This window comes from Rhineura floridana, chromosome 1, assembly GCF_030035675.1.
Source record: "Rhineura floridana isolate rRhiFlo1 chromosome 1, rRhiFlo1.hap2, whole genome shotgun sequence".
Lineage (NCBI taxonomy): Eukaryota > Metazoa > Chordata > Lepidosauria > Squamata > Rhineuridae > Rhineura > Rhineura floridana.
This window is the reverse complement of record NC_084480.1, coordinates 190,180,280-190,201,283: the sequence shown is the minus strand read 5'-3', so window position 1 is coordinate 190,201,283 and position 21,004 is coordinate 190,180,280. Positions and strand designations below refer to the sequence as shown.

The 21,004-nt window shown below is 41.2% G+C and overlaps 1 pseudogene; it reads left to right on the top strand.

Annotated features, from left to right (window-relative positions):
• The first annotated feature begins 1,203 nt into the window (after positions 1-1,203).
• LOC133377145 (serine/arginine-rich splicing factor 5-like) lies at positions 1,204-3,808 on the top strand (annotated as a pseudogene).
• Positions 3,809-21,004: the final 17,196 nt, after the last annotated feature.

Here is a 21,004-nt window from a genome sequence, read left to right as displayed (position 1 = left end):
ATTGCATATGGAGAAATCCTTGGCTGATGGAACAATCTGCTTAGGGCTACATTGAACACACCCTTAAACTTTAACAATGATGTAAAATCAGGAATTTTCATCACTTTTTCTTCCTCCTCCAAATTGTGCTCACCAAAGTTCTCTTTTCTGCACAGTCTAAAGGTAGTGAAGTCTTGTCCTCTTTTGTTTCTATTTCTAGTCCACCCGGGGGGAAAAGGATGTCTTCAGCTACTCTAGCATATTACACAAAAGGATCCATAATGCTGAAAATAAATCTTAGATGTAGACAATGTGCAGTTAGCTGGCCAAAAATAAAACCTTATGTCATGCTGTGCAATTTGAGGTAAAATGAGAAGCAGGAGCTTGTTTTAATGCCAAACTGCCTTCCAAATACATTGCACAATAGGATGTAAAATAAGAACAGTGCATGATTCCAATTAATATTTCTTCTTGAAACCTCATATCCATTTCCTGGCTTGGCTGTGAACCAGGCATATAGGCCAATGTTGTATTGATCCACAGATCTAGACTCTGCCCAGAGGCTCCTCCTTAGCTTAATTGTCCTTCCTTTGGTTCCAGCCTTTATGAAAAATCAGCTGGTGTTGCTGATCATTTGTTTGGCCTCTTAATCAGCCTTCTATATCTGTCCAGTCTGATATCATGCGTAGCTCCTGCCTTGCAGGTGCCATATACTACTCTACTATTGGCAAGATGCAACACTTATTCAGCAGCATAGAAACATTTTCATGACCTGTATAAACATTCTTTATGATGTCTGCTTTTTTCTCAGACTGAGGAAACTGATCTGAAGAGAATCCAAATACAGGAACACAGGCACTGTATTTGTAACCGTGTCACACCAATGGTGGCATTATGAAATTAACACACAGAGGGTGGCAACAGCCAACTGTTGGCTTCTCAAATGGCCTTGACAATCTGTTTCTTCACCTCCCTGGGTGGGTATCACAGGTTCAAATAATGCCACTTTCTTAGTGTGTGTTGCTTCTGAGGGATTGAAATAAATGCATTATACTGCAAGACTCAGGCAGTAGACAATAAATTCAGTGGTGTGCTCTGGGTGATAAATTAGAGAGCAGAATATGATCCACAGAATATTTGTGCATCTTCTTCATCCGTGAGTGTCACAGCTGTGTGTGGGGGTAAACAAGTTTAGTTAAGCCCTAACGTTGCCACATAACTAAAATGAGTGGCTGTCGGGTCTTTGTGGATGTCTAAGTCCACATGCTCAGGAGCGAGATGTGGAGAAATTTTTCAAGGGATATGGCCGTATACGTGAAATCAATCTGAAAAATGGCTTTGGTTTTGTGGAATTCGAGGATCACAGGGATGCAGATGATGCTGTTTATGAACTGAATGGTAAAGAACTGTGTAAGGAAAGGGTTACAATTGAACATGCCAGAGCCTGAAGAGGGGGTAGAGGCAGATATCCGCAAAGGTTCAATTATTACCAATCCTATGGGGGTGGATCTAGCCAGTATGGTCTGCCTCTTCGTACTGAACACAGGCTTATAGTTGAAAATCTTTCTTCACGCATTAGCTGGCAGGATTTGAAAGACTTCATGAGAAGGGCTGGAGAAGTTACCTTTGTAGATGCTCACAGAAACAATCTAAATGAAGATGTGGTGGAGTTTGCATCATCTAGTGACATGAAGAGTGCACTGGACAAGTTGGATGGCAGTGAGTTGAATGGATGCAGAATTAAACTAATTGAAGATCACAAAAGGCGCAGAAGCAGGTCCCGTTCATGAAGTTACTCATGATCTCGCAGCAAGTCTAGATCTGCAATATCTTCCAAGTCGACCAGCAAGTCTCGTTCTTGAAGCCACACACCTGAAAAGAGGGGCTCTCAAAGCCGTACACCTGAAAGGAAGGGCTCTGAGAAAAACCACCACTCTGGCCCACAGAATTCCTCTCCATCTCCTCCCCCAGCCAAGAAGAGGTCTCGGTCTAGATCAAGCTCTGCTGAAAGCTGCAGTTAAGGTATTTCGGGAGGTGTATAAATATTTCATTTCTAAGTAAAATTTTCTACAAGCCTGAATAAGATGCAAATAGGGTGGGGCGGGATAATTCATCAGGTGAGCATAGACCTCTGAAAAGTGGATGTAAACTTGCCCTCTTAATAGAGTTAGGTAAATTGTAACCAATAATAAAAAAATTTAAATCATCAAATTATAATTACCCACATGTACTATGTACTTCTATAGGTGAAGCCTTACTGACTAAAGCAGCGCACACTGGAGTTTTGTCCTTGTTGAATGTGATGAACTTAAGACATGGACTGTGGTGCCACTTTTCAGAGTCCTTTGGCTGTGCTTCTTGGTTGCACATAGATTATCTTCTAGTTAGCATCAAGTAAACCACCATGGACAGTTCAACTGGCCATTAACATGCAGTTTTGAGAAGCCCCACGTACCTTGTCAATGTACAGTTACTCTCCTGTGCACTACTAAAGGGTATCTGGATTGTGAATGAATAACTTTGTTTATTCTTAACTAGTATTTACATGAAGAGTAGCAAAGTGGGGAATGTGTTTAATATGTTATCTGGTTAAGCAGATTCTGCTGCGAATTTTTAAATTCTACTTTAGAATAAACCCTGGTCAAGAGGTGCATCTTCTGCATCAAGTTCCATCTGGATAGGGTGCAAAGTTTCACAACTCACTTCATGATATAAAGAAATGATTCAGACAGAACAGAGACTTCAATACAGCAGCTTAGAATATTTAGCCTGCTGTCTTGAAGGCCTCATTTTACAGAGAAGTCCTTTAGAAATTAAAAATACACCAGTTTTACTGAAATTTCAAGTTTTTTATTTTAATATTGCAGAGAACAATGTTTCTATATGGCTGCCAGAGTGCGACATTAAATATTGCAGGTACATGTGGTATCAGAAGCAGTACATTGTCAAATTAAATAGGGGAGGATTGTTTTCAAACTGTCAAGACAATTTCCAGTAAAGCTTTAATGTGATGTGAATTTATTAATGCTAAAGTGTAAAAGGGCATTTCCTTAGGTTTACAAAACATGATTTTGATTTTGTTAGTAAGTAGTACTCTGTTAATCTTTAACAACTTTGTGATCACTAAACTATCTGGTTTCCACATAACTTAATGAGGGAATCTGCTTGAAATATTTGTAAACTGAACCCTAAAATGATTAAACGTATTGATGTGGTACAGTAAATACAATAAATGTTTCCCCCCTGCTTACTGCAGCTTCAGCGACCTTTTTGTGTTGCTCATTAAAGCTAAGTTTGTAAACTTTCTTCTTTGTTAGCAACAGTTTTATTTTCAATAAAATTGATACATAATGATAAATTAGAGAACGTAACCCACAGAATATTTGTGTATCTTCCTCATCATTGGGATCCTTGGGAAGACATTCCTAGAAAAGGCCACAAAGACTTTAGTAACTTCAGCCACATCATTAACCCAAACTTTGATGATCCTACACAACTACAGAATTCATGTTCCGTCCCATCCCCTTATACCAGAAAGGCAATGATCATTTTACTTAGTGTACTTATTTTCCATCTGTCAGGGTTCAGCCCTGCTCAGACCTCAGTCCTGAGGAGCAAGGAGAGCAGGACCCTCTAGCACATATCCACACTGCCAGTGATCAACGAATCCAGATATTCCTGACCCAGGCCTGGAGATTCCTGCATCAACTACTTGAGTCCCTGATACTCATACCCCTACATCTCCCCCAGGGCCGCAGGAGCAGAGGAGACAGCAAGTCAGACAGGAGCTTTCAAGTTGCAGGTGAAGTGCCCAGCTATCTGCACGTGAAACTACTCTGGAGTATGGGGAAGCATATAGATGGTGCTGATTGTTATTGTTTTACTTGTATGCTCTTAAACTGGGTTGCAGTATTTTAAGTGTATGGCTACTTGGTTTTACCATCTTAATAGTTTAATTCTGTTTTAATGTTGATTTTTATATGTTTTATATGTTTATATGTTCTTAATGATATGTACTTACTTTTATCTGGAAGCCGCCTTGAGTTCCAGTTTGGAAAAAGGGCGGGGTATAAATACAGATAATAATAATAATAATATTAATAATATTAATAACAACAACAACAACAACAACAACAATAATAATAATATAATTTAAGAAGTATGCTTCCAACAGCTTTTTGTTTCTTAACAGTTTAAAAATCACTGGCTATTGCAGGGTGGCAGTCAAAACAGAGTTCCATCTCCTATGTCTTGTCCCATAATGCCTTTGGAACGTCATTAGCACCACACCACTTGCATTCATTCCAGAATCATTCTGGGAGGAAAACTTGGTGCCAGGAGCTCTGCTCTGGCCACTGCCACTGTCGGAGAAGGGGGGTAGGAGCTGGTTCATCAAGCACCGTTTCTTAAATGTTAAAGAAAAAGTGAGAATGTGCCACTGTGCCCAGGATAAACACCTCTCCCCCATTCTGAACCTCCCCAAAAAACATTTTTGGGTGTGTGCACCCAAAATGGCTCATCCCAATATGAAAGAAGCAACTCAGTGGAGCCCGATCCCCCCCTCCCTTGATGGAGCACCAGCAGACCTCTGATCCACAGCATGTGTCAGTTGTTTCTTCATCCTCCTAAGGATGGTTCAGAGATCAGTTGGCACATGCTGACAGGCACGCAGTGAGCCCTCTGGGCTGGGCCTCAGCTCATGCTTAGTGCTGTCTCTGCAGCAGAGTGATTGTAGAGCAGGGGCAGGGAACTGCGGGGACAGGGGCCAAATGCAGCCCTCCAGGTCTCTGCAGAGCCCTTGGACCTCTCCCCAGGCTACACCCCCTCCTCAACCATACCCCCCCACCTACACTACTTCTTATCCTCCATGTTTTTGCCTGGCTGGAATGTGCCTTTGAACTCTTGGTTGCCTAGCTGGAGGACAGGGAGGAGAGTGTAAATGTATGTAGAAACTAGCCAACTTTACACCTACAGTGTACTGTTTCACCTCCTTTGCCCCCTGGCTGTGCCCATCTCTGGCGTGTGGCTCCCAGAAGGCTGCCCAGTTGAGAATCTGGCCCTCAGTTTGAAAAAAGTTCCCCACTCCTGTTGCAGAGGGTCTGGATCTGGCATGTGTGACCAGACTGCATACATCAGCTCCCTTGACTCTGTGGACTGTGAATAATCAACAGAGGAAACCACTGACTGACCGAGATAAAATAAAAGGAAGATGGAAGCAATACACTGAAGAATTATATAAAAGAGATGCCAGGATGAGAGATTCATTCATGGAGGAACTGTATGATGAAGAACCAGAAATTTTAGAATGTGAGGTGAAAGCTGCTCTTAAAATACTTAGAAGAAACAAATCACCAGAAACAGATGGTATACCAATAGAGTTGCTACAAGTTACTGAGACTGAATCTGTCCAAATTTTGACAAAAATTGTCAATATGGAAACTAAACAATGGCCCACAGACTGGAAGTGTTCAATATACATCCCAAATCCAAAGAAAGGGGATCCCAGGGAATGCAGTAATTATCAAACTATTGCCTTAATATCCTATGCAAGTAAAGTAATGCTCAAGATTCTACAACAAAGGCTGTTACCATATTTGGAGCAAGAAATGCCAGATGTCCAAGCTGGATTTAGAAAAGGAAGAGGTACCAGAGATCATATCGCAAACATATGTTGGATAATGGAACGGACCAAGGAATTCAGAAGTAAATCAACCTTTGCTTTATAGATTACAGCAAAGCCTTTGATTGTGTAGATCATGAAAAACTATGGGATGCTTTAAAAGAAATGGGGTGCCACAGCATCCGATTGTCCTGATGAGCAACCTATACTCTGGACAAGAGGCTACTGTAGGGACAAAATATGGAGAAACCGATTGCTTCCCAATCAGAAAGGGGGCAAGACAGGGATGTACTTTATCACCCTATTTGTATCTATATGCAGAACATATCATATGGAAAGCAGGTTTGGACCAAGATGGTGTGAAAATTGGAGGGAGAAATACCAGTAATTCAAGATATTCAACAACTGAGGCAAAAGCTTCAGATCTCCTCTTTGTGGCCATGCTGGAGGAGAGAGGTTGTGTGAGCCCAAGGCTCTTCTAGGCACATTCTAATTGCAATAATCCATAGCATTTAATGCAACCAATTGACATTGGTAGCATATTTAGCAAGTAAAACTTTCCACACCATCAGAGCCAGGCTACATGCTACATCAAGCACATAAAAAGCAGCCCAGCTCTGCCTGTTGGAATCTGAGGTAAACTTGGGCAAAGAGAACTGGAAGAACTTAAAGTACTTGCTCCTCCTCTATCCCTTTGCATTCAGATGGAAGGATTGTCTACTGGAGGGATGGAAGGATCTGTCAATTTCAGTTCTCTCCGTTTCTCATTTTTCCAATCTTAACTTTGCAACAATTTTTTATTTTTTTTAAAAAAACCTCAATGAAAGTTCTCCAGCATTTTAGTGAGAATTTCTACTACTAAATACAAGTTTCATGTTAACATACAGTTTTGACTAATGCACACATTTTTGCAGGCAATTTATCCTACTGTAATGCATTTTTGTATGTTATTTTCACCAACATATTTATTTTTATGCACTCTTTCCCCTAATATAGGCATTTTAGCAAACATTGCTTAGTTGGAGAACTAAATCACAAAATTTGGGTATGTGCACATTTTGAAGGTTGGCTGTGTTTCAGTTCTCATGTTTTTTCAGAAAGTACAGATTTGATAAATTCAGCTTTAAATTTATTTATTTATTTATTTGAAATATTTCTATCCCACCCTTCTACCCTAAAATTCGGCACTCGGGGTGGCTCACAATAAAATCACACACAACAAAAACACACCAAAAATTTAAAATAGATAAAAATACAGTTAAGAAATTTAGAGGAGTGATATTAAATGAAAGCTGAATCAAATTTCTCACCCATCCCTAATCTATTGGCAGTTGTTGTTTTTCTTCTTTTGTTGTTCTCTCTTTCCTGTGACAGAGGAGGTTGGTCCATTAGGGTAAATGGGGCACTGCCTCACCAACATTAGTATGCCCTTAGATAGCCATCACCTGCCTGCATTCCTACTTACAACCAGTCTAGGGGGCGGCACTCTGAGTCTCCTCTCACTCGGTCCCTGTAGGACTCCAGGGAGAAATATGGGGACAGAACTAGAATGAGTTGCCTCCACTTGTCATTGGCTCTGGTTCCACCTATTGTAGAACTCCCTGCTTTCCACCCGACCAGTCCCAATTAGCACCTACCACCACTGCTTTGTGATTAATCTTCCCTAGCAGTCGAAATGGGCAGAAGCAAGGAAACTCCACTGACAGCTAGCACTTTAATTCCCTCCAGACATCTTTGCCTGCAGGGAGGGAGCCTACAGAGTTCTGAACAAGCAGGCCTCAGCTGCTTTTCATTCAGTGAGTGTCAGGTGTAATAGGGCAGTTAAATGACTTGGCCTGTTCCTGTGCCTTTAACTGCAGCTTTATCTGAAGAAATCAGCTGGTGAAGCTTGTCATGGCATGGAAGTTAGTATCATCACCTGACAATGTCAGCAGCTCACCCTTCTGTTAAAGTCCAGAGCTGGTAAAATAGTAGTAGTAATGGTAATGGTCAAGGCCTAATGCATGAGCCAGTTCTCCACACCAACTAAAATCTCACCTACTAAGTGTGTGTGTTTTTCTCTCTCCTGTTATGAAACAGGAACAGTGAAGGAAAGTAATAACCCTAATCCCTTGAAATATAGTAAGGAATGTGTTTCTTCTCTCATTTGAGGCAGTGTTCCTCTCCTCTCCATCCATGCAGGATGCATATTTAAATGCTATCTGACTCAGCGTAACCAACGCCTAGGTAGCTGTTAGCCATCTGATCGATCTCTCTCCCCATCCAAAGCAAACATCTGATTTCCTCATGCTTGTCTGAATCCTGTTTATCGTGTACTATTCACTGAGATGAAGAAGAGTTGGTCTGTAATAAATTGTTCATAAATTATACCTCTTGCCTAAGTACACACTCAAGAAAATGGGATGCAACCTCTTTTCCTTCTTTCTTGGCTTAGAATCATCCAGGCTGTTAGATCTGAACTCAATGGTTTGTTTCTGCTGTTGCTTCAGTCTGTTCTAGTTTCCCTGCACATCACAAACAGCTCGGGAAAAACACAACTCCATTTTTTAAAAAATTAAACATATTCATTTGTATTTAATTGCGGCAAACATCACCTTTCTTGCTGCCGAGGCATTAATGGAAAGGAAGTAATTTCAAAATGTGCCGAGAGCTCTTTTGTGGCTCCAGCAAGAACTTGTTGCCATGGCAACTGGCATATCGTCCTCTATTTGTTCCAAATAAATGACATATCAGAGAGTGCAGCCGTAATATTGCTAAAATTGTGATTCTTCCAACAGAAACAAATTTGGCTATATACCTTAGATTTAACATGCTGATAACATAATCCGATATTAAAAGATAAGGCATCTACTTTTGAAAATAACAAAAATGCACATGCAGCATTTACTGTCGAATGTATATTGCCTCTCATAGTGACCGTGGCCTCCTGTTCCATAATTTACTCTTGGGTGAGAAAGAATGAGGAAGGGGTTTATTCCTCTCATCACTTTACGTCATAAAGGATATGTGTTCTATGCGCCAAGACAGCAGTTCCAGTTCAGCATTACCTGAGAGACACTGCGGCAAGCTGCCTATACAATTATCACTCTGGAACTCCAACAACAGCTGCAATATGCTAACCTAACCCTATTTGGGGAAAGAGGAATGAAACAACAGCCAGCAGGCTGCCACAAAGCAGAATGAAGCTGTTGCTTCAAGCAACTGAATCCAAAGGAGGCACCATTTTCCTAGCTTCAACCTCCATCTCTCCATTTATTTATTTTTTAATTAAGCTCAGACCAAAAGTGGGGGCTAGGATGATGAACTGTGATTTTTTTTATTTTTTGGGTTTTGCTTTACATACAAAAACGTCTAAGGCCACCTCTCAACAATAATGTACCATTATTTACTCAGTTTAGCCAATACTAAATGACATATGTTGAAAAATAAGAAGTGAATTCCAGACAAGCATCGCCCTCAATTTTATTTTCTCATCCATGGATTGGTCACAGTGGAATTTTGATCTTTTTATTACAATTTTCTTATAATATAGTACTTAATGTTAAAGCAAAAGTTTTGATGGCATGGTTAGTGCAAAGATGCCCGCTTGCACAATGGAACTTCCTCTTCTTCTACCTGCACACCCTCTGTGCCCCCTCCAAATCTGCTTCAGAGAGTTGGGGAAAGCCCCTGAACAGATTTGGGGAGTGTGTGGGGAGAGGAGAGGGAGGGGGAAGACCTGTTACTAATGGAATGACTTTGTTGGATACAATCCCATGGATCTCACCCACATATAGATATAGATTCACTCATAGGCAAAAAAAACTTGCGGTTTAAGAATGTACCTATAGCCCATATGCTCAGAGGCACGTTACCAAATTCTTCCAAGCTACACAGGAAGTGGATTGGACTGTGAAAGACCAACCGAAATGGTGTTTGCATTTTTTCAAATTTGTAGGGCAGTCCAATATCTCACAGAGGAGTTCAGGTCTCCTGCTCCCCTGGTGCATTCACTATAGCTGCCCAATTTCCCTGCTTTTTAAAGTTTGATAGAAATAGCTGTGGGCTATAGGTACATTCTTAAACCGCAAGGTTTTTTGCCTATTCGTGAATTTCCCTGCTTTTTAATCCGGCAGGTAAGAAATGGGATCCTGTGCAAGTTTGCTGAGAATGGATTGATCATTTGCATGCTTATTGAGTTCAATGGGATTTACTCCTATGCAATCTTGTTTAGGATAGGAAAAACTGACCATGGGGGAGGAGGGGGAGGGGGAAGGGGAAGGAATGTATTGGAGGGGGAAAAGGAAGGGGGAGGGCAGGGCAGGTTTGATCATTTCCATGCTTATAGAGTTCAATGGTATTTACTTCCCTGCAATCATGCTTAAGATAGGTAAAACTGACCATGGGGAGGAGGAAGGGGAGGGGGAAGAGGGGGAAGGGGAAGGAGGGGATTGGAAGGGGATGGGGATGGGAGGGAGGGGCAAAGGAAGGGGGAGGGAAGGGGCAAGAGTGACAGGATAGGAGGGAGGAGACAGGAGGGTGGGTTTGATCATTTGCATACTTTTTGAGTTCAATGGGATTTATTTCTTTGCAATCTTGTTTGAAAATGGAAATGGACTGCCTTTAAGTCAATCCCCACCTATGGCAACCCTTTGAATAGGGTTTTCATGGTAAAAGGTATTCAGAGGTGGTTTCACCATTGCCTTCCTCTGAGGCTGAGAGGCAGTGACCGGCCCAAGGTCACTCAGTCAGCTTCATGGCTGTGTAGGGATTCGAACCCTGCTGTCGCAGGTCGTAGTCCAACACTGACTTTTAGAATTCTGACAGTTGGTCCTTACTGAGCATGCTCCGCATTATCATAGGGCCCCAGCCAAAATTTATTAAATTAATTAAAAATCAGCCGGTCATTTTTTCAACTTTTAAACTGCAGAAGATGAAGGTCAGAGTATGGGGCAAGGTCAGTATTAGGATTACAGGTACTCTGTGAACATGGCTGATTTTTAATGAATTTCAACAGATTATGAGAGCTCTCAGAGAAAAAAGTCCAAAAGGGCTCTGAGCGTTTTTTCTCTCTTTTTACACTTTGAACTGTCTATTCTCTCTGACTGTTTTGTGTATCACCATGAAAATTGGCAGCGTTGTCAAGCAAGCGTTTCTGAGTTCAGGACTATAAGTTTGGTAAGGTTTTGTTTTGAAATGAGCTTATAGAAAGCCTCAGAATGGCATGGGGGTATTTTCAATTTAACATTGCGGAATATGAAAAATCCCCACTGGCTATAGTATACAGCCATTCTCGTGGCTGTATAATATATATAATCTGTTAAATGAAAGACAGGTAGATGTAGATAGATTAAAAGGAACAAACATCTGTGGGTACCCAGGGTACAAGACAAAGAACACATTCCAGTTGCAAAAATCCTATGATAAAAAACAAGTTGCCATCACAATGCAAATAATCACATCCTAATTAATGTCTAGGAGTTAAAAAATATATCCAAAATAAGTAAACTCATTTACCCTCTTAATTAAAGTCATTCATTTTTAATGGCATTTTCTCTCTCTGCCTCAGTTGAATTATGCACAACATTTGATTTCTTATAAATCTCATTATTCTTGTTATTGGGCTAGATAGGACCTACCTCTTGCTGTTTTGACATACAAGGATGATTATTATGTTTCTATATTCAGTGCCATCTGCAGAACATTAAGAATCATGCTACACGAAATATGACTGACGCAACTGCATTTTCTTGGGAAGGAGCTACAAAACTATCTGTCTTCTTTCTGTGTGCATTAGAAGTGTACACTAGGAATGTGCTATAGCAAGGAGATGCTAAGGCTTCAATCCTGCACAAACCTGGCAGTAAGTCTAACTGAACCCAAAGGGGCTTCCTTCTGAGAACAGAAGTATAGGATTGCCCTGTAAATCAGTCTGCAACTGGTCATGAACAATATGAAATTCCCATAGTTCTCCATCTCCAGAACAACTGTAGATCCAGCTCAAATGCATTGTTTCATTTGCACCAATAATTGCACACCAGAATGGTCTCTTCCCATTTTTAGACAGCTGCTGAAGACTCATTTTTTATCCAAGCATGTGGTTAAATTTTTACCTTTTTGAATCCTTTCTAAGGATTTTAAGGATTTGTTTATGTATGGTTCTTCGTATGTTTTTGTATTTTTACATTTCTATATGGTTTTATGTAAACTTTGTATTTTTAAATCTTTGTAAAATGCCTCAGGACCCTCATTCCATGTAAGAGGCGAACAACAAAAATAAATTTATTCTTAATCTATCATTATTATTTGTGTGAGCAGTGCAACATCAGATAAGCAGTAGGTTCACTTAGTAGAGATTTCTTCATCCCCAGCACACCCTACTCAAAGACTTTGCAATCAAGACTTCAATGAGAACACCCATCCAATGTTACAGAACTTACATAATAGACTCTGATGTGAACAGTTGTTTGTGCAAATGAACCTGTAGTTACAAAGCTTGGGCCATTTCAAAGTGGCTATGTGAGCCACAGGTTCAAATTCATGATCAGACATGATCTTATTTGTAGTCTTTAATAAATGATTCTCCCTTGACTGAATCCCCTCACATTTAGGTTTGTTGGGATTAGACACAACAAATGGGCATGTCTAATCCTTCTGCATTCCCAAACTGTACAGACAAAGGGTAGCCAATGTGGTGACCTCCAGATGTTGTGGACTGCAACTCCAATCACCCCTGACCATTAGCCATCCTGCCTAGGCTGAAGGGAATTGTCGCCCGCAACATCTGAAGGGCACCATGTTAGTTGGTTACTCCTGGTGAAAACAAACACTTGGGCTCCAAGCCAAGGAGCCAGTATTTGTCCACAGACATACTAAACTGAGGATATATCTACATTACTAAGTGATCCACCATAAACCAATTTAACTGTCATAGTTTTCTCCAATCCGGGAATTTTAGTTTCATGAGGCTGCTTAGAATTCTTTCTTAGATATCTCTAGCCCCAACAACATATACTTCCCAGAGTTGCCTTAGAATAAAGAATCAGGGTTGTATCCAATATTAATTCCACTCAGACTAAACACATTAAAATTAATGGACATGACTAACTTAGCTCTATTCATTTCAATGGGTCTATTCTGAGTAGGACATAATTGGATGCAACCCCTAATATTTATTATTATGTATTTGTTTAATAAATTTATATCCCACCCTTCCAGAAGGAGCCCACATTTAAGTCTGTAGTGTATCCATTTCCCCCTTTCTGAGTCATGACAGTGAACTTGTAGAAGGCAGCCTTCATACAATTCAGCCAGAGTGGCCTTCAATCATGTGTGTGACCACAATCATGTGGAAGATATATCACCTGGCCCAACCACAAAAGTTAAAGCTACAACAATTTAGCAGCAATTTATTAATTATTTATTTGTTACATTTATACCCCGTCTTTCTTTCACCATGGAACCCCAGGCGGTATACATGTGGTTTCCAGGAGGTCTCCCATCCAGGCACTGACCAGACCCAGACCTGCTTAGCTTCAGCAAGGTGATGGCCTCATGCAGCAGTGACCTGGCCGTATATACATATTACATCTTCCTCTTAGTTGTGTCCTGAAGGGTGTACTGCATCAGAATTTTTCCAGTCATGTGAATGAGCCTTAAACTTTTTTCAGGTCATTAACAGTGTCTTTATTCCAGGTTTGCATCTGAATTTCAAAATTTCTAATACTTTTTTAACCTAAGGCTCTACATTAATGAAAGAATTGAATCCCAACTTTTTCTATAGATACATTTCCATTATTGCCAGTTGGGATGTATGAATCTGGCGCAATATGTTCCTACATTCAGTTACATGGTATTTTCCATTCCTTTGCAATTGGAAACAACTGTTTCTTCCATTTCATTGTCTGCTGGTGCAGAAATATACTTATCTTTTTATGTATATTATAGTGCCCAATAAACATACCTCAACCATCAACAGATGTTTACAAATCAGTTACCTTCCTTGCATGATCCATTTCAAAGTTAATGAAATTTCTAGAGGGTAGCCCTGTTAGTCTTTAGTAACAAAAACAACAACAAAGTGGACATTGGCCCATCACAAAGCTGCAATTCTAACCATGCCTACTCAGATGTAAGTCCCCTGAATTCACTGGAGCTTATTCCCAGGTAAGTGGGGTCAGGATTTCAGCCTGTCTAACTAGCCCAACCATATAGGATCACAGGCTCTCTCACTCACTTGACCACATATCAGTCCTTTGTATTGCAACATTTCATTTCATAAATGCATATTTTATACAAAATATGGTGTATGTCTGCTTAGACATAATGCTTAAGCTAATTTGTTTTAAATGTTTGTAGTAAACATGATTTTGTGTTTGGTAGCTCTCAATCCTTTTTGTGCCATTATATTCCTGCCATGTTTTAAAAAATGAATGATGTATTCCACTGGTTTTTAAATCTAACTGGGATTTGCTGGGAGTGGGGCAAGGATACTTTTAAAATAAAGGTTTTAAAACAAAAATTTAGGGGATGGATGGTCAACAATGAGCAGTACATTAACTGAGGAGAACAGATAAAGTTTACAGGTAACAAAAGAGATCACATGTTTTTATGTGAAAAGAACAGTAATCATCAATGTATTCCATTGTGTGTGTATTTTTAAAATTCACAGTAGGAAGTGGATTAAGTCTACAATCCAAACCCCACTTACCTGGGAATAAGCCCCATTGAATTCAGTGGAACTCACTTCTGAATGGTTAGGATTGCAGCTTTATCACATATGGCTACTTCAAGTAATGAAGAACTTACAAAAACCTCAACAAACACTTCAGAAAAAAAGAAAAGCAACAAAACACTTGTCAGGACAGCAGCAATTATACATCAATGAATGTATAAATAATGTACATTGTAAAGCTATTCACCATACAAATGTTATGAATATTGCACTTTCATAGCAAATATTTGTAACTGCCTGCACTAAACTTTCCTAGTATTATTTTTATTTCTCAAGCAAGAGACACACCAAAGTGCTGTTGTCCTCCTCAGAATTGTTTCTGAGCACCTTCATCTATTATCATGCATCTGGAATCACATCATACTACCACAATATTTCATCCTTACCTTATCTACTACACAATATGGTGATCAGGCCTCAGCAGCTGCGAAAGAAGTCATTAGCACCATTTCTTCAGGAGAATCAATAACAGCTACAGGATAGAAGATACACCTTTCAATGTTCACACTGCACTGCAATAAAAATACAAATTAGATTTCTAGTTGTTTTTGCTGCTTTTGTTGCTCAAACCATTCTGGCAGTTGAAGAAGCACTAATTTGCATTCACAACCCATATGGGCATGAACTCTCCTCCAATATCACCCCAAGAGGAAATTTAGAAATTGGAGTAACTTCAAAAATCAAACAAAACTCCATTTGAATGGGGGGGGTGAACATTGCCATGATTCAGTTTAAACCTATACAACATTTAAGGCCTTCTATTATTTAGAAGCCATGCAAGTTTATAGCTTGGAAATCAACATTTTAGATTAAGATTCGCCCAAACTGTGTTTAAACGCATACACAGTGTGACACATTTGCCATCAAATGTTTTCTAAAAATATTTAAGTGAGATCAATTGAATCTAATTAATTATTTGGAGAGTTGTATTCATCATTCCAAAAACTCTATTTATTTTAAGACTTTTTTAAATGTGAAAGGATCTTCAGGCACTGCCTGAACAAGCAAGGGTTAAAACTGTGTAGAGGGGCTGAACATGGTTAAAGAAGCCTCTGCAAGACCAGGAACCCTGACTTAACAGGGTTCCAAATTGTGCAAAGGCTTCTAAGTGCATTCAGCTGAATGCGTGTAGAAGCCCCCTTCAGTTCTGCATATTCAACCTGTGAAGGTCTGAAAGAAACCCACCCATCCTTTGCATATAAGGACCCTGGTGGTGGAGCTGCAATACATGTTCCTGTCCCTCTACACAGTTTTAATCCTTGTGCATTCAGACAAGTGCCAAAAGAGGGCTCCACAGCTCTCTTTCATGATGTTGTTTCCTGACGTCCAACAACAATACTGTTTTCCTTCATGGAGCCATGTCAGGAGCATCAAAGGCTTGTGCGTTTAAACACAGAGCAAGATTAGGCATCATTATAATCGTGTACATTAATACAAATTCAAGCCTTCCCATGCTCATGCTTATGTGACTAAAATAGCACTGTCTATACACAAGAGTTAATGGCAGTCTCAGTGTAACCCTGAGATTTTGCAAACCTGAGATTCTGCAGAAAAAATCTGAGGGGATGCACACACACCCAAAGCCCCATAACAACTCAGTGGCATGGAATGTTGCGTGAAACAGATGGGGTGGGGAATAGAGTGAGATGGCTGGAACAGCGAGGGATACATCACTTCGGGATGCCTCATGGAAAGCAATTCAAAAATGACAGCAACTAACTAAATAAACCATGCCATTGTCTAGATAGCTCATTTCCTGGTTCACACTAAGAAACATTTCTTAACATTTCCCCAGTGACAAAAGCTGTTTACAGACCTCAATGGAGAAGCCCAAGAGTTCAGTGTAACACGGATTGGCACCCCCCCCAAACAAAGATGGTACCAGCAGCTGCAAAGGCAAGAACGCCTGTTCTTACTAACCAGCACCTATTTAATATGAAACATTTGTAAGATACCCCTGCTCATGCAAAAATCAAATACAGTTCACTGTCACTAAAGTGCAAGTCAAAAGGTGCTGAGGCGGAAGAGAGTGGCTTATGATAGCCCTGCAACATAGATCACACTGAATATGGCAAGTCAGGATCTAAATGGTTAACAATAACTCTGCAATGTTGACCTGCCCTTTTTGACCCCTATTGCAGGTTATGCTGAAGGTGAAGCTGAGTGAGTAATTTATAATAACCCTACAGTGTTATCAATTGAGTTTATCCCCACCTTTTAAGTTGGGTTGAGAAAGTATTATGCAACAACCTTGCATTGTAGTTCACTTTTATACTTCTATTGCAGGTTGGAGGGCTGTGCTAAGAGAGAACAGCATACAGGACCCTGGCAGTGTGCAACACGTCAGAGATGGGGCTGAGTCTTGTTAGGATTCTCAGTCATAAATCCCCCATACCTCCTGGGTTGCAGGAAAGGGCAATCTTACGCCCCCTCAGACTTCCTCCCAGGCCAAATCAAGCATTCATGTTCTGCTGCATAGCAAGCAGTCCAAAACACCAGAGATAAATGTGTGAAATTTCTTTATTCCAGTAAGTCACTCAGAGCTGAAACTAAAGCTCATCTTCCTTCCTCAAAAACCTCGACCTCAGCCTTTCTTTTATCTTCCTTCCAGATCCTTTTTATGTTTTTAACTACATATACCAGTATGCAACTCATCTACCACAATACCACTCATTCAGAAGCCTCATGCTTTGTTCACTTGCACACAGACTGGTGGCACCTTTAAATATTCAAAAACTAATAATTTTGCACATGAAGTAAGACCCAAGTTGGAGCAGAGACTTTGATACTAACTTTGATGCTCTGGTAACACTTGCATCCCAGGGATACACTGAAACATTTGGTTGATAGACCTCACTTCTTCCTTCCTAATCGCAAAGAGAATGCCCCAATGAGAATGTGCTACATCATACCATTCTTTCCCAGAGGCATTGTTTGGGGAGGGGAGGAAGATGCCTGTTCCCATTTTCTTTATCTTACAATGTCTCTGGGAATGACACTGCATCATGACATGGTGCGCTTTCCATGAGGTGTTCTGTTTGGGATTAGGAAGGAATGCTCCCTGGAAAAGGATGCTTTCAGACTGTCACTATTTTGTGCACGATTCAGTTATATACCAGCAAATTTAGATGGTGCAATTAAAGTGGATTTGATGCTCTCATGGAACGAGCCTGTTTCTGCCAAAACAAAAACAGCCCAGAATTTTGGGAGTAAGAAAAGTCATAGGAAAATGCACTAGAAAGGGTGGGATATAACTACAGCACAAATTCTGTGCAAACAAATCAGAATGAATGCTCAAAAAACAAGTTGTCAGGAAAAGCCCTTAAAAAGTCCTGAGCTGCCTTGTTCTCAACAGTGAGCCATTACCATTTCCATGCAGCAGAATTTGCTCTATCCCACCACCACCCTGTTAAAAACAAACACACACACACACACACACACACACACACACACACACACGTTCATGAGGAGCTGAATAACCCAGCAATTACAATCAGCCAAATTCAAAAGGTCTCAGTGCTTAAAACATCCTTTTTTATTGCCTATACCAGGGGTTCCCAAACAGTGGTTGGCGAACCTCATTCAGATAGTCCACAACATTAAATTTTCATATTGATTTAATCATGTTTTATTGCTTCTTTTATGTCTCATTTTACATTTTATTTATCACAGTTTGAATTCTATGGAATACAAATTGTAATACTATAAAAAATATAAGAAATAAAAGAAGCAATAAAAGTAGAATTAAAAACAGCACAGCATCTAGCCCAGCATATTACAATTGCTACAACAGGCAGAAAAATCATTACGTGGTCCACCAAGACCATCAGCAATTTTCAAGTGGTCCGTGGGGAAAAAAGTTTGGGAACTGCTGCTCTACATCAAAACTGGATTAGGAATGTTTTGGGGTGCTATTTTTTTTTCCAGATTGTCAATGGAAATATAACGAGTACAAAAATACGCTGTAAGGCATTATACCAAGATACAAATGAATACTTACATTTTCAGAGGGGATAAAAATCTTTGTGCATTCATTTCTCAACTAAAGCTATACACATAGGCATTTGCCGAATTAGAACCATACTATATTGGTACAGGGAAAGACTTAACAGCCTGAGTTTAATGAGAATCATATTTCCTTTACACAGGAGAAAATTAGAAAATGTAGAGGATGCAACACCCTGGGTGTTCATCATTATATACATTCAAGAACCATACCACTTTGTGTATTAATCAGGAAAGGCCATATCCCCATGACACATCAGTAAGTTGCACCAGTTAGGATAAAAGCATAGACAAAGGCTAGGTTTGGTGTGTTCAACTAGGTCACTGAAATATGTTTGCAGTTTACAAGCACACACACATTTTCTATTACACATATACTCCAATTAGAACAATCAGTTATATATTGCCACAAAAGAGGACATTGTTTTGCATAACGTGCATATTGCAATATATAGGCAAAAAGTTAGAAATAATTACTATAATTCAGGTGTAGGGAACCTTTGGTCATCCAGTTGTTGCTAAACTACAACTCCCATCATCTCTGGCCATGGCAAAGGAGTCGTAGTTTGGCATCATCTGGAGGACCAAATGTTTCCTGCACCTGCTATAATTGAAGTAGAAACACATCTCACCATAGTGGGGAAGACTCCAGTCTAGGTCATTTGTGTGGCAACAGAGTCTGCTGACCAGATGTTGATAACTGATGGTGGGCAATATGCTCACCTGGACACTCGGTGCAACACCAGCACAGGCTGCAGAGTCAGGGGGAGGATGCTGTGATCTACAGAACTCCCATCTCTATCACCAGGAAACCACTTGGAGTTGCCTGCGCCTGGTGTCGGTCCAAGGAGACAGTAAACTAGGGTTGCTGCTGGTGTACCATCCACCCTGCTGCCCGGGAGCTTCTCTGACTGTGCTGGTGGAGGCCATGTCGGCTGTGGTATTGGAGGAGTCCAGAACAATAGTCCTGGGTGCCTCTAATGTTCTGGCTCAGGACTTCATGGCCTCCATGATGACCATGAGGCTGTCTCAAGTTGTCCCTGGCCCAACACATAGGGCAGGGCACATCCTTCACTTGGTTTTTGCTCCAAATGGATGAAGGGTGGTCTGGAGATGGAGGGATGGATGTCACCCCACTGTCATGGTCAGACCACTTTCTGGTGAAGTTTAGACTTATGGCTCCGATCCTTCCCTGCAGGGGTGGTGGAGAGATTAAGATGGTCCGTGTCATGGCCCCGTCAGAGGACTCATCAGACGAGGATGACTCGGGAGTAACAGCAGCAGACCCAGAAGCAGCAGACCCAGAAGGAGAAATGGAGGAAACTCCTGACAACCCAGCTCCTTCTCCCCCTCAGCTGCAGAGCACCCCAGACACAGCTGAAGCCCTTCAGCCAGACACAGAAAGTGAACAGGATACTCCCCCCTCACCTGCAGAACATAGACAACAGAAGGTCAGGCAAAAGAGGGGCAGGCCTGTCCACTTAAGGCCAAAACACTGATGGCTCACACCTGCTGACAAACCTGCTCCTTAAAAGTCAAACTTTGGCTTCAGCTTGTTGCTGACTACAATGTCAGGTGTGACCACTGTGTGTCTTCCTATCCCCTGAACCTTGACTTGGACTGATCTCTCGGCAAACTAGACCTGGACCTTCACTGACATCTCTTCTGGATTTCTGGCTTGGCACGTAAGCTTTGAACGGTCTCTGCCCTTATCTTGCTTCCTCCTTGCTAGCCTGGCAGATTTATAGCCAAGCTGCCAGCTGAGGACTTACAGCCTGGCAATTACCAAGGAATCTCCAGCCCTGCCTGCACCCCTACCGACACTGCTGTCTCAGTGAAGAGCTGACAGTCCACCCCTGGAGACTAATGGAATCCACTGGATTCCTGAATGTCCTTGGGGAGTTCCCAATAGATAGAGCAGATGATCCTGTTGAAGCCCTTGTCATGCTGTGGAACAGTGAGGCACATCAGGCTCTTGACATGGCTGCCCCCGAGCGCCCTCTCTGGCATCATGTAGCCCGGCTTGCACTTTGGTACACCAGTGAGCTACGGGCAATGAAACCGGCTGGATGACAGCTAGAGTGCAAGTGGCAAAAGACATGCTGTGAGGCTGATTGGGCATGAGTAAAACATCATAACTGTGCCTACTGTGTGGCGGTGAGGGCGGTGAAGAAGGCCCACTTCTCTGCCTTCATTGAGCCCTCAAGTAGCTGTCCAGTGGAACTTTTCCATATTGTCAGGGGTCTGTTGACATCAACTCCAGGAAATGGAGTTTTAGAACCTTCGGAGGCTCACTGTGAATTGTTTGCAAGGCACTGTGAGGGTAAAGTTGCTCACCTCCGTAGCAGTCTTGATGCCCCATCCACATCTACTATAGTCCCAATGAGGTGTCCAGTGCAATGTCTGCTGCAACGTCTTGGGAACGGTTTCAGTTAATGCAGCCTGATGACATAGACAAGGTGCTTGTGATGATGTGGCCAGCAATGTGTTCCCTTGACCCTTGCCCTTCTGGCTTATTAAAGCTTACCAATGGGGTTTGACCAAGTGGATCCAGGGTGTGGTCAATACATCACTGCAGGAGGGAGTGGTTTCAGCTGCCCCAAAAGAGGTGGTGATCCAACCTCTCCTGAAAATCTCAGGAGTGACAGGAAGGGCAAAGATCATGTGTGGTTTGTGGGAGCCAGTTG